General features: G+C 33.7%; 1 protein-coding gene across 1 annotated transcript in view; it reads right to left on the bottom strand.

Moving 5' to 3' along the window:
* Positions 1-12,920, bottom strand: part of LOC129749140 (uncharacterized) — a 389,660-nt gene that overhangs the window by 151,149 nt on the left and 225,591 nt on the right. The window contains exon 4 of the mRNA XM_055744027.1: positions 108-156. The gene's annotated coding sequence lies outside the window, so the exon portion shown is untranslated. The remainder of the gene's footprint in view (positions 1-107; positions 157-12,920) is intronic.

Genomic DNA, 12,920 nt, shown 5'->3' with positions numbered 1-12,920 from the left:
TCGTGGAGCCGTTGTCGTTGTCGAGGCTGCCTCGCGAGGGTGAATTTTTATTAGAGACTCGGTTGCGGCCTAATCGATTTTGGAAGCTGTCGGATCAATTTACATACCTTAATAACGGTGTTGGGCCGAGGGCTCATGAGTCGAGCATTTTCATTTCTGAAATTGTATAATAATAAATAAATGATTAATGAAACTGGTCGTGAGTCTCGATGTTAATCTTCAGTGGACATTAAACTGCATTTTGTTCTCTATAAGCTGATATCATTTATCTTTTGAAATATGAAGTTTGGCATTTATCATTGTAAAAATCAAAATCTCTCAAAAAATTCTACAAAAATAACAACCAACAATATGAATTTAACTAAATTTGGTTTCAAAAATACTAATGCGACCTAGATTAAGGTTGCCAAAAAATTTTCAGCACCTATACGGGTCGGAAAATCCTGGCAATTTTATTGAAAAACCTGGAAAAATACGGGCATTTTTTCGGAGTTGTCGACCAAAATCCGAGCAATATCGGGGCAAATTTGTTTAAAACTCAGCTATTGGTCAAAAAAAAACACAAGAAAACAAATACTTGACATAATTTTTATTTTATCCAAACTCATCAGATTATTCAATATCGTATTTTAGGCTTCCAAAAAATCTCTTAAGATTATTTATATGAAAATTGCTCAGAAAATTTGGATTTGGACGCATAGATAAAAAAAACTGTGCCACACAATTGGTTTTTTCAGTTTGATTTGGCAAAAAAGGTGAATCAATCCGGGCAACCGGGCCCGACCGGACTTTTCCCAAATTTTGTATTGAATATCCCGGCAAACCAAGGTTGCCGAAAATAATTCTGTGTTTTAGCGATAAAAAATTCTGACTTTCTGTGATTTTACCCAGAAATTCTGTGATGGTAACAAAAAAATTTCTTTGGAAAGTCATGAAAAAATAAGCCTATTTTTATTTCACTTATGAAAAATCAAATGACGCTATCAATCTTACCATTTTTTTTCAAAACAAAGTTATAAATCAAAAATTTATGTTGACATTACAACATTTATGATTCAGGAAAAACGAACAATATTTTAAAAATCTTTTGAATCTGTGAATATTTACAAAATTCTGTGTTCTGTAACACAGATTCTGTGATAAAAATTTGCTCAAAATTCTGTGAAATTATAGATTTTTCTGTGATTTTGACAACCTTGCGGCAAACCCGAATAAAACCGGACAATCTGGCAACCCTAATCTAGATGCATTGATTATTTTTGTTCTGAATTTGAACAAGCTCGATACTTTTGTTCAATTTACAGAGGTAAAAACATTTGGTTTCTGTATAGTGTTTTAAATCAACTATTATAAACTTATTGATTGATCAACACTTCCAATAATTTTCGAAAGGTTTTGATTAATCAACGGTTTAACAAAATAAACTACCGTTCCAAGCTAGATTGTCCCATTTGAAAAACAAAAAAAAAAACGCGCAGTAGAGAAAAATCATGATTAAATTTAAACAATACTTTCAGGTTTTCGATTAAGTTCAGGTTCCATCGATAGTTCAATCGTAGAAAATAGTTCAAGTTGAAAATTTTACAATGTTATCTGTAAAAAATTTAACATTTCTCACAACAACCAGGAAGTTATAGTCAGAAATGCGTCGTGTGACATTTTTGCGTAGAATCTAAACGCATATAAGGTGTGTTTATAGAAAATGTTTGATAGAAAAAAAACACTTACTCTAATTTTTTTTCAGAAATGGAAAATTCATGCTTTTTTTATGCATATTTGGTCGGTGAGTTCCCTTGCGCTTTGTTTTTTTTTTTAAAGATTTGCAGTCCATATCAAATTTTAAAAAATTACAGCACATCGGTTTTCAATAGAGTTCTAAATATAAAAATAAGCTAAAAGTAAATGTACTTGCACTGAATTTCGTACAGCTTCGGCTACATACCATCATCTTAAAATTTCTTTTTCTCATATTGAAGGTAAACATTTTCTATCAATCATTTGAACTTCATTTTTTTCGTAAAAATTGAAGTACTGTCGATATTGTTGAATCGATGATCAACAATACGATAAAAAACTATTTTTTTCTGGAGTAATTTCAATTTCATCGATGGTTTTAGACCAGATTTATGCATTTTTATTTTTTTAGTTTTATTGAATTCCGATGGTTATTTCTTAGAGGTTTTTACCACCATTGGTATAAAACTGTAGAAGTTGATTAACTGGTTTAATCGCCGCGATGAATTGATTGTTGTTTTCATCGACTTTTAACGGCGAGCAATAAAACAAATTACATGTCAGTTGGTCCAAACGTTTCGAGCTATTTTTGGCTGTTCGCTCTTTTTCAGTGGACCTTAAATAGATTTTTTGTGATACAATTTTCCATTTTACTAGATTATATAACGTACTTTATAAAGCAGTCGTCTAACTACTGTTTGTTGTCTGTTGTTTGTTTTTGATGTTATGTTTATATTTATCTGACAATGTTCTGATCTTAGGAAAAATGGAGTTGTAGGCTGATTTAAAATTATTTGAATCTTTCTGTTTGTTAACAACGTCGTTGTCTCCTCATATTTTAATGTGAAACATTTCTGCACAAGTTCTAGTGTTGTACTTCGAAACTTTTTCTAAAATGTTGGTGTTTATGAAATCGAAAGCATGACCGTACTCTATACTATGTTGAGCAAGTCCTGTGCCTCGCACTTTTTCGTTTTTTACACCATTACATAAAATACCAAAACTTAGAACAACAAATGTGGTTTACAAAATAAAATGTGGAGGTTGTGAAAAATCTTACATTGGTGAAACTAGCTTATTTTTACACAAAAGATTAGAACATCATAAGAATGATGTAAAACTCAAAAAAGTTGGAGGCACAGGACTTGCTCAACATAGTATAGAGTACGGTCAAGCTTTAGATTTCAAAAACACCAACATTTTAGAAAAGTTTCGAAGTACAACACTAGAACTTGTGCAGAAATGTTTCACATTAAAATTTAGAATATTTCAATTTTTGGAGAAATGAAAAGTCCTTCTACGAAACACACCGTGCATACAAATTTGAGCTTGTTCGCAAAACTGTCACATGGCTGTGCTTTTTCTTCCTTTAAATGTTTGTATCATGTCTTTTGCAAAATTTTGTGAAGTTCTTTAAATTCTTCTTTAAGTTCTCCAACGAAATCCGAGCTTCAGCATTTTTTCTAACACATATATATTTTGTTCATTATGAGGCCATGAAATTTAATTAGAAAAACGTATTAAAGGCTCTTTCCTTCTCGCCCACAAACTTTTTTTTCGTTATCATCATGGGGTAACATTGTATTAGACAGTTTAAATCAAAATCAATTTATCTCAGAAATGAGTTTGAAAAAATGCCATTTTTTTATGTAATTTGACATTCTTGCGTAGAAACATCAACATAGAGAAAACCAGCTTCATGAAAATCTTGCATAAGTTCGGAAAAAAGTAGGTAGGTATACCTGTTTGTGTTTTTATTTGAAAGTTTACACTTAAAGAGACAGTTACCAGCAAAAAAGGGAGAATGCCCTCAACCACATGGGACACTCTTACGTAGAACCGCAGTAAACTGCCTTCAGGTATTCTGAACGTGTAAAGAAATATAATAGGAAGTGTTTAAAATGTATTGTTTATAATGTTCAGCGTGTAATTTCAAATTTATTGCCTCCAAAAGAAAAAATGATAAGTATGAACCGATAGATAATCTAGAAGCATTTTCGTGAGTCAAAAAAAATTGTGATATTTTTTTCATTGGAAGAAGACTTTTTCCTTTACTAAAGGAGGCTTGATCTTTTATTCACCCTAACCCTTGGTAAAAATCAAACAAAATCCCATGATCAAAGGTCCTTCATTTTTAAGCGGATTTGTGCCAACGTAGTTGTCTACGGCTTTGAAAATATGGCATTGTGAAGTTCATAATATACTTTATCGATTATCATATTGAAATAAATATATTTAATATAATTTTTCCATGTGGGAAACATTTTAAAGTGATCGAAAAAGATCTTCAATTCATATTTTGTTAAATTTTGCAAACAAAGTGCAACAACTCAAAAATTAAATTTTTGAAAATTTGCTGAGATGAGCTCATTTTTCTAGAAGATTTAGAGATTTAGCAAAGAAATCAAGTATCCCCGGGATCAAGTATTCACATTCTCCCCTACTGAGTCGAATCAATTTGCCTCGGAATCACGTGAATGTTCCTGGATTGTCTGTTAGCAAAAATTGTATTACAGGTTAAAAGATTTTTTTGTAAAAAGCTAGATTCATACTTTCAATTTTCTATCTTTTCATATTTCATCTTATTCCAATTGACTAATAGGACGTGGCTGGCGCCGTTAGTGATGTTCAAAGAGACAGCATCATTTTTTAAGAGTGTTCATGTGCTGTGCTGTCAATTCCAGACACCATTCTTTTGACCTCTGATTAAAACTGATTGCTTCGGTCAATCACAGTGAGTAGTCAAGCTAAGCTAAGCAAGCTATGTTAATAGCTATTGTTTTTGGAAAAAGAAGGTAGTTTTTGGAGAATCACATTTTTCAACAAATTTGACTATATATTGTTACGAAATCTTAATCAAACTTAAACAACCTACAATATTTTTTGCTACTTTTCTCGAATTTAAAAAGCTATGCAGTCTAAAAAGCTGTGATGCTAATTAATCCCATCATAAGCATCACAACCGAGAACTGTCTTGAATGTTGACTAAAGAAAAACTACTTTTGTGAAGGTGGAGATGCTAGATCTTTCTCACAGGCATCGAAGGAATAAGAAATAATATTTGCGCAATCTCTTGAACAAAATAAGATAGAGTTGAAGCAAGTTTTCCGGTTAAGAGAAAACAAAACTTACCACAAATTTTTATAACACTGTCGGTTATACCTATCAACTGTAAAACCAGTTATACCATTTTAAATCATTTTTCTAAAAACACAAATTTAAAAATTCTGTTTTATCAGGATTTTATAAGAAAATGTTTATTTCTTTTATCATATGCTTGTTATATTTCTGAATTCAGTGAACAAGTTTGTTCTTGACTTTGTTTTTTTCATAGTTTGCAAATTAATGTTTCGTTTATATTACCGGATAAACAACAAAAATTCTTTTTGGGTTAAGAATGACCACACCTGGTGCTTAAACATGTGTTTCTGGTTCAGTTAATATATGAAAGTGTATTTTCTACAGTTATGCAATTTGAAATCTGTTGAAAACTTGGATGCATTTTTTTTTGTATTTCCATTAAGAACAAAGAATCTCAAATATTGAAATGTCAAAGTTTAAAACTCTTTATAAAAAACAATGTCTTCATTTGTTTGCCAGATTAGTATTTCATTTTCCTTAAACAATGAAAATGAAAATTATCATAACCTGAATAGTTATTTGACTGTTTTGAATATTAAGAATCTTGTTCGGAGTTGAAATTCCGACACAGCTACATATGTAGAGTTTCAATAGCAATTATGAAAATAATTCCTCATTCTTTCTGACAAATTTTTGAGTAAGAAAACATTACATTTATAAATCCAAAAAAAGTTTTTAATCAATAAATAAACCATTCCAATTAAAAAGTCTGGCATTCCAGCTTTTGCAATCGGCAGGAATCGATAACATGTTAGAAGCATTTATTGACCAAAGGAATGACAAAATTTTCCCTTTCAAATCCAAACGGTTAATCTTTTTTTATTTACGTTAAAAAAAGGTTTTTATAATGTTCTGAGCATTTTGAAAATGAAAACAGATTTTTGTTTACGTTGACACACAAATCTTTTCCAAATGTTAGCTCGACTGGAGTGATGTTTCAAATTTCCTGTAGGAAACTTTTGAAGTAAAAACCATGTTAGTGCCCCAAAAAGTAGTGCTGCCAAATGCATCAAATTTCTTCTGTAGTCGTAAAAGTGTGATGGATTCTATTTTAAAACGATTGTTGTGTACGTTCAAAAATGTCGTCTTAAAAAAACAAAAAAAAAAACATGTAAAACATTGTTTAATTTTAATAAAATGGGCAATTTACAGGCAATTGAGCATTCTGAAGTTATCTGGATGAAATCGAGAAGCTCAAAGAGTTATGATGTAGGTTGCTTCCTTCTACGGTTGTTTCGGATCTTTCACGCAACGCCTCCTAGTGACTATTCCGATCTAAAACTTGTTAAAACTACTTGTCCGCTCATGAGTTGTTTGAGAAAGAGCAGGAATGTCAAGAACTTGTTTTAAGTATCGTCTTATTTCTAGAAAATTGTGTTAAACCAGTGTAGTTGAAACAAAGGACACATTCACTACTATATTTAGAATGAATCAATTGATCTAAAAATGGAGCGTTTTCAATTTTGAAATTATATATATTCTACAATTAAGTTTGAACCATATAAATAATAATATCAGACGAACAGATCGTCCTTAGTAATTCAAATTAAGTTGTAATATACACTTGTACACACTAATCTCTAAAGAACTGTGATGGCCTCATACGATTTTGTGATTATTTATGATCATAACACAGTTAAACAAAAGTCACTTTCTTTTTTGTCAATAGCCGAAAAAAAAAGTTATATGTGAGTTTGGATAAGATTTTCTTTTTTCTAAGCCTCTTCATGGTTCAGCCTTTCTAAGCATTTCAATTGAATAACGTTGTCTTTTTTTCATTTGTGTATTTAATGTTCAGAGAGGCAAGCAATTTGTTTATTGAATTTTATGTGACAGAAAAAGATTCAAAAATGGCTTTCAATCCCATCTGCTGAAGACGTTTTATTGGGTATCTTGAAAAACCAGCATTGCGATGAGCATAATTAGTTTTTTAATTTAGTTGCATCGACTACTGTAATTAAATCTTTAATCGTTTTGTGATCAGTCGAAACCATCATTTGAATTTAGAACAAAAGCGCCTACTGCAACTAAACGTTACAAAACTAAAGTCAAAGTCAACGACAATGTGTTGTACATAGAAACGCTAATTTTATTTTTGTAACATAGGTCCCACGAGGTGTACGCTTTCGGTTTTTAAAAATTCATAACATCCGATTTCGTCCCGATTATGTGAAGATTAATCGCGTTTATCTACATTAAAATATTCCAATGATTCGGTATAAATTTAATTGAAATATCAGCAATTAAGTCGTGGGAAAATAGTAGGGTAAAAAGTAGGGAATATAGCGGAAGATATCTCTAACGGGATTACCAAAACAAATCTGAACTAGTGATTCTTTTCTCGATGTGTTGCTCTGCGAATTTCGTTTGACGAAAGCATTGAGCGTCACAACGAAATTCATTATGCTGCTGAATTGATACTCACTACAGTGAGTATCAACTTCAAATGATTATCGGAAAACTTGCAACTCTGCATGACCCCATTCAACACCTCATAACTTTTTTATCTAAGAGCATCTGTAGTCGTGGTTTATTCTTGAGTCTAATTTATACAAGAAAATCGAAATGCGAAAATCTTAGAAAATAACCATGTTTACGTAAAAAAAAAACCGTGTAAATAGAAGACATGTAAGAAAACTGAGCAAAATCAATACGCGTAAAAAAAACCTTAGTGTACTTTCCATAAATAAATTTGGCTGATGGTATACGTATTAGTTTGGCAAGCTTTTTCAAAGAGTTTCTTAAATGTCCCGCTTTTTTCGGCTGTGTCCCGTTTTTTTTTGTCGTGAAATGTCCCGCTTTTTTCTGAAAGTATCTGGCAAGCCTAGTCTAAACCGGCTGTTTAGACCACGGATACAGGTGCTCTAATAAGACACGAAGTCACGGTCTTCGACAAAGTTGCTCAGCGGAAAATTTCCTTTAGAAAATTTATTAATGGGCACAACGAGCATTAGCAGGCTCGGTTCCACAGAAGAAACAAAAATGATGTTTATTTTTTCTGTATAAAATATTAAATTTTCCCATACCTAAAAGTTAAAATTTACTTATGTAAACGTGATTTAAATAATCTGAAAAAATCATGTATGAGTTTTGAACCAAGAAGAAGCTTTCTAGACCCCAGGGTTAGAAAAATTCAAAAATAACCTCAAATCGACTTACTCTAATGGTACATTTTCTATTGCGTTTGGTGTTTTTATTTCAAAATGTTTTGTTTTTTTTTTATTCCGATTACGAATAGAAACTTTTTACCAAATATAATACTAGATCGAAGTTTAAAACCACTTTCCCCTAGTGTCAAAACAATTTATATAATTAGCTATAAAAACTTCTTTAACATTTAGCATTGCTCATATGAGGATTGCGGTCATCCTCCAGCCTAAATGAAATTCGACCATCGTAAATTAACAATAGCCACCACCTGAAAAGCACTAGTTAGTGTTTCCATGACACTAACCACAGCAAAGCACAGAAGACGCCGGACGACGACGTCGGATGATGGTGTGAATTTCCCATCGGGCTCTAAAACCACTTTGCATAGTTACAGTCATTCTGCTCCTCCTTCTTCTTCTCTGATGGGATCAAGACACTTCTGCTCCATCATCATAATCGCATGCTGCAGCAACCTTCGAACAAAAGCCTGTGCAATTTGACTCCGAAAAGCGAGGTTGACATTGCCCTTGTGCCATACAGCCTGTCCGTCTAGAGATCTCTTGGAGGTGGCTTATGTCAGCAAATTTGTGTATAGGACAATGTTCTTGCCCACTTCTTTCTATCTCCGTTTCTCGGACTACGATCATAGTTTCACATCACAATTACCACCTAGCGAGCGTTATTGTCTTTTTTATTATTAGCAGCAGCTTTAGCATTTTTTTATTTCATTGTTTGGGGTCCAAAACAATTACCGCGTGTCACAAGCGAGCCGAAAAAGACTGACGACGCTGGAAAATGTAACAAGACAATTGCGCAAGGTCACGCGGCCACTCAAGAGGTCATTGTGTGTCACTTGAGATGATCATTTGATGATGCTTTTGTTCGAATGGCGTTTGATCTCTATCTCTTTTTTTTCTGCCAAAAAGTGTGGTGACCATGCGCAAATCTTTTGTCGGCAGCTCCTTATGGACGCACGTCATGACACTTGCCTTCGTCTCTAGTTGGTTGGTTAAACTATATCAAGTGGCCCTATACTTAGTTTGTTTTGGATTGTTTGGCAGCGATCACTTAAATAGGATAAGACAAATTACGCGACGCTAACTGGGGCCAACTGACAGATGATTGTCCATGGCGCGTGAGGATGTCAGCCGGAGATCAATGCTTAGTGAACTGTGGGAAACTAGGTTAGCAGGTGGCCTTACGCCAAAACGACCTATTATAAATCATTTTGGATGAATTGTGAAATTCAGTTTTAGGCTTGGATTGGATTTGGTTGGTGGACCAACTATTGTGGCATCATTTAGAAGCAGCAAACAAAACAAGGCTGAGCGCGGTCGGTACCTTTTGCATCAACAGAAGCAATAAACTATCAAAATCACATTATAAAAATATACATCAAATGGTCTATGCTGCACGGTCAATTATGCAGATTTGAACATTCAACGAATTCTCAAAACTAAAGCTCGATGAGCCTACAATTAGCCTATCGCGTACATAAAAAAAACCCGGATGTTTTAAACATACCAAGTTTCAAGAGGTTTGAAAGATAATTTTAGAAAATACTAATTCTTTTCTGGAACACATGATCTCCTTAAAACAGGCGCCAGAAAACAATGCATTTCTCCGGCCACTAAACCCACAATTCTCTATGTTCAGCTCAATTCAGAGAATCACATAAGTTTCATGGTTTAATTCTTATTTCAATTTCCCAAAGGTACTAAAAGTAAAAATAAAAGGGATGAGTGTGTAATCCATGGGTGGTCAAACGGTGGCTTGGCGACCGTGAAGCGTTTCCGGAATAACCATGTTCAATTGAATGTTTTACTTGGTATAAAATCATTTTAAAACAAATGTACCCAAACCTACAATAGCTACATTCTAACAATATAGTCTGCGTAATCTCCTTGATCTGATATAAAGGGTGATACGGTCAAAATTTGGTCAATATCAACTTGACGTATTTCTTTCAATTTTACATTTAAAAAACCTGATCACTCCTCATTTTGAAGGTGTGTGTGTGTGTAGAATGTTGCTCCTATTTTGATTTTGGAATTCACTCTTCAGTTTTCAAAATACCGTCCAAGGAAGAAGAGCAGCGTATCAAAATTTTGCTCGCGCATCGCGAAAATCCGCAAAGCTGGCCAAATCGCTATAAGTTGACAAATCAACCGATACAAATGTAATTAAAATTTTAATTCAATGATTAATGGCATTTCGGTGAACTATACATTCTAATAGGAAGAATTTCAAATGAAAGTAATGAAAATTATAGACGGATAGATTAGATTAGGAAGCATGAAAGGTGTTGAAAATGAGCCAAGAGCGTGATTTGAGAAAACTTCTTGCCGCACAAGACCATTTGTCCCACATCGTATTATTGTCTAGAAGAAGCAAAGGCGATAGGCTGACTTTGCATTGATCTATACAATGATACATGGATGGATCGAAGCACGTGTTTTTCGTACCCCGATCGGACAAAAGGAAATGTATGGTATGTGGGACAAATGGTCTTGTGCGGCAAGAAGTTTTCTCAAATCACGCTCTTGGCTCATTTTCAACACCTTTCATGCTTCCTAATCTAATCTATCCGTCTATAATTTTCATTACTTTCATTTGAAATTCTTCCTATGAGAATGTATAGTTCACCGAAATGCCATTAATCATTAAATTAAAATCATAAACCAGCGGTGGTAAACTGTTAACACAAATGTAATTAAAGTGTTTGGGGAACGTTTGTCGACTGCCAGGAAGTCTGGATCGGGGGGAAATCGAAAACCGGAAGCCGCTGAGACGACAAAGAGAGTTGCCGGTAGTTTCAAGCGAAACCCTAACCTCTCTCTCCGAGATGCCGCAAATAAGCTGTTGTGTGTATCGTCTACAACCGTGCATCGAGCCAAAAAACGAGCCTGACTATCGACTTACAAGAAGGTAGTGACTCCAAATCGCGATGATAAACAAAATACGACGGCCAAAGCGCGATCCCGGAGGCTGTACACGACGATGCTGACGTAGTTTGACTGCGTGGCAATGGACGACGAAACCTACGTCAAAGCCGACTACAAGCAGCTTCCGGGACAGGAGTTTTATACGGAAAAAAGGAAGGGGAAAGGTAGCAGATATTTTCAAGCACATGAAACTGCCAAAGTTCGTGAAGAAATATCTGGTTTGGCAAGCCATCTGTACCTGTGGCTTGAAAAGCAGCATTTTCATAGCTTCCGGGACTGTCAACCAAGAAATTTAAGTGAAAGAGTGTTTGAATAAACGTCTGCTGCCTTTCCTGAAGAAACACGGTTGTTCCGTAATGTTTTGGCGAGATTTGGCATCTTGCCATTACGATAAAAAGGCCATGGAGTGGTACGCCGCCAACAATGTGCAGGTAGTTCCCAAGGACAAGAACCCTCCCAACACGCTCCGCCCAATTGAGAAATACTGGGCTATTGTCAAGCGGAACCTAAAGAAGACCAAAAAAAAAAACTGCTAAGGACGAGCAGCAGTTTAAGGCAAACTGGCTTTCTGCGGCGAAGAAGGTGGACAAGGTGGCTGTACAAAATCTGATGGCAGGGGTTAAGCGTAAGGCCCGGCAATTCGGATTTGAAAATGCGGAGGCTTAACTGAATATTTTTCCTGAATTTTATACTAATTAAACTTGAAAAAGAAATTTAAATAAATTTCTTTTAAATTTAAATAGACGATTTCACCGATTTGCACGCGTTTTCCCTTGACCAAATTTTGAATTTTAAATGTTTTTTTACAATAAGGTTACCGCTGAATAAAGTAACAATTAGAATTACAATTTTAAAATTCTTTAAATTGTAGAATATTTTTTTCACACATCATGTGTACTTTCCAACTCATTTTGCAAACCATGCATTGGTATACCATTATTAGTATGGTATGGCACACTTCCGTCGCCAACCGTCACCTACGATAAAATAATAATCTTAGACAATTTTGAATGAACGCAATAACTTTGTATTGTTGTTTTGGTTTTTCGAAGTAAGACTTAAAGTGGGCTGCACTGTAGTGGGAGCTTCAAGAGCTTTCAAGCGGACTCTAGTTTTCATTTTGAGAAGCATCGAAGGTGTCATGAAGACAGTTAGATCTATCAAGCTATCGATTTAAAATTGTTAAAAAAAATCACCGAATCACATTCACGTAATGATAAAAATACAATTTATACAGTTACTCCACTATTCATGAAAATCAAATAGTTTTCTAGCATTTTTTTTATCAAACTTAGTACACAAGAGAACTTTGACTTCACAAGATGAATCATTGTATTTAATTTTTTTTCTTACTTTAAATGCGGTTTGAGGAAGGTATTTAAAAATCAACGCAAATATGACTTCAGTAAAATATTTTTTAACTGATTTTCATGATTTTGATAAAACGAGATGATTATTTGAACTACGATCATTTTTAAACACGAAAAAATTTCAAAGAAACTCAATATAAAATATGTTGCAATTCAAACGGAATTCGAGTGATTAAAATAATTTAAAATAATATGAAATTTAATAAAAAAAAAATTGTTAACATAACCAGAAAATTAAACTCCACTTGGCAAAGAAGCTTAACAGCGAGTAGCCAAAATTGAGAAATAAAATTTAATTATAAAAAATCCAGGAGACTCATTAAACTGAAAGTTGTCTGTGCTGGAAGAGTTTGGTTAAACTTCAACAGAAAAATGTATGGTTATGAAAACTAAACCAAATTCAAACAGCTCAGTATGGACAACGTGTTCTGTATTTGAGTAGGTATATCAATAAAGAAAAACTCAATAGAATTTACAGTTGAGTAAAATTTATCTAGATTTCAACAAAACCGTGAGCTCGTAAGCAATATTTTAAACATTTTTTAAATAATTCTTTATTAAATGTCACAGAATGTGTAAA

Source organism: Uranotaenia lowii, chromosome 2, assembly GCF_029784155.1.
Source record: "Uranotaenia lowii strain MFRU-FL chromosome 2, ASM2978415v1, whole genome shotgun sequence".
Classification (NCBI taxonomy): domain Eukaryota; kingdom Metazoa; phylum Arthropoda; class Insecta; order Diptera; family Culicidae; genus Uranotaenia; species Uranotaenia lowii.
The sequence above is the reverse complement of the archived record's forward strand: the minus strand, read 5'-3'. Positions and strand labels throughout refer to the sequence as shown.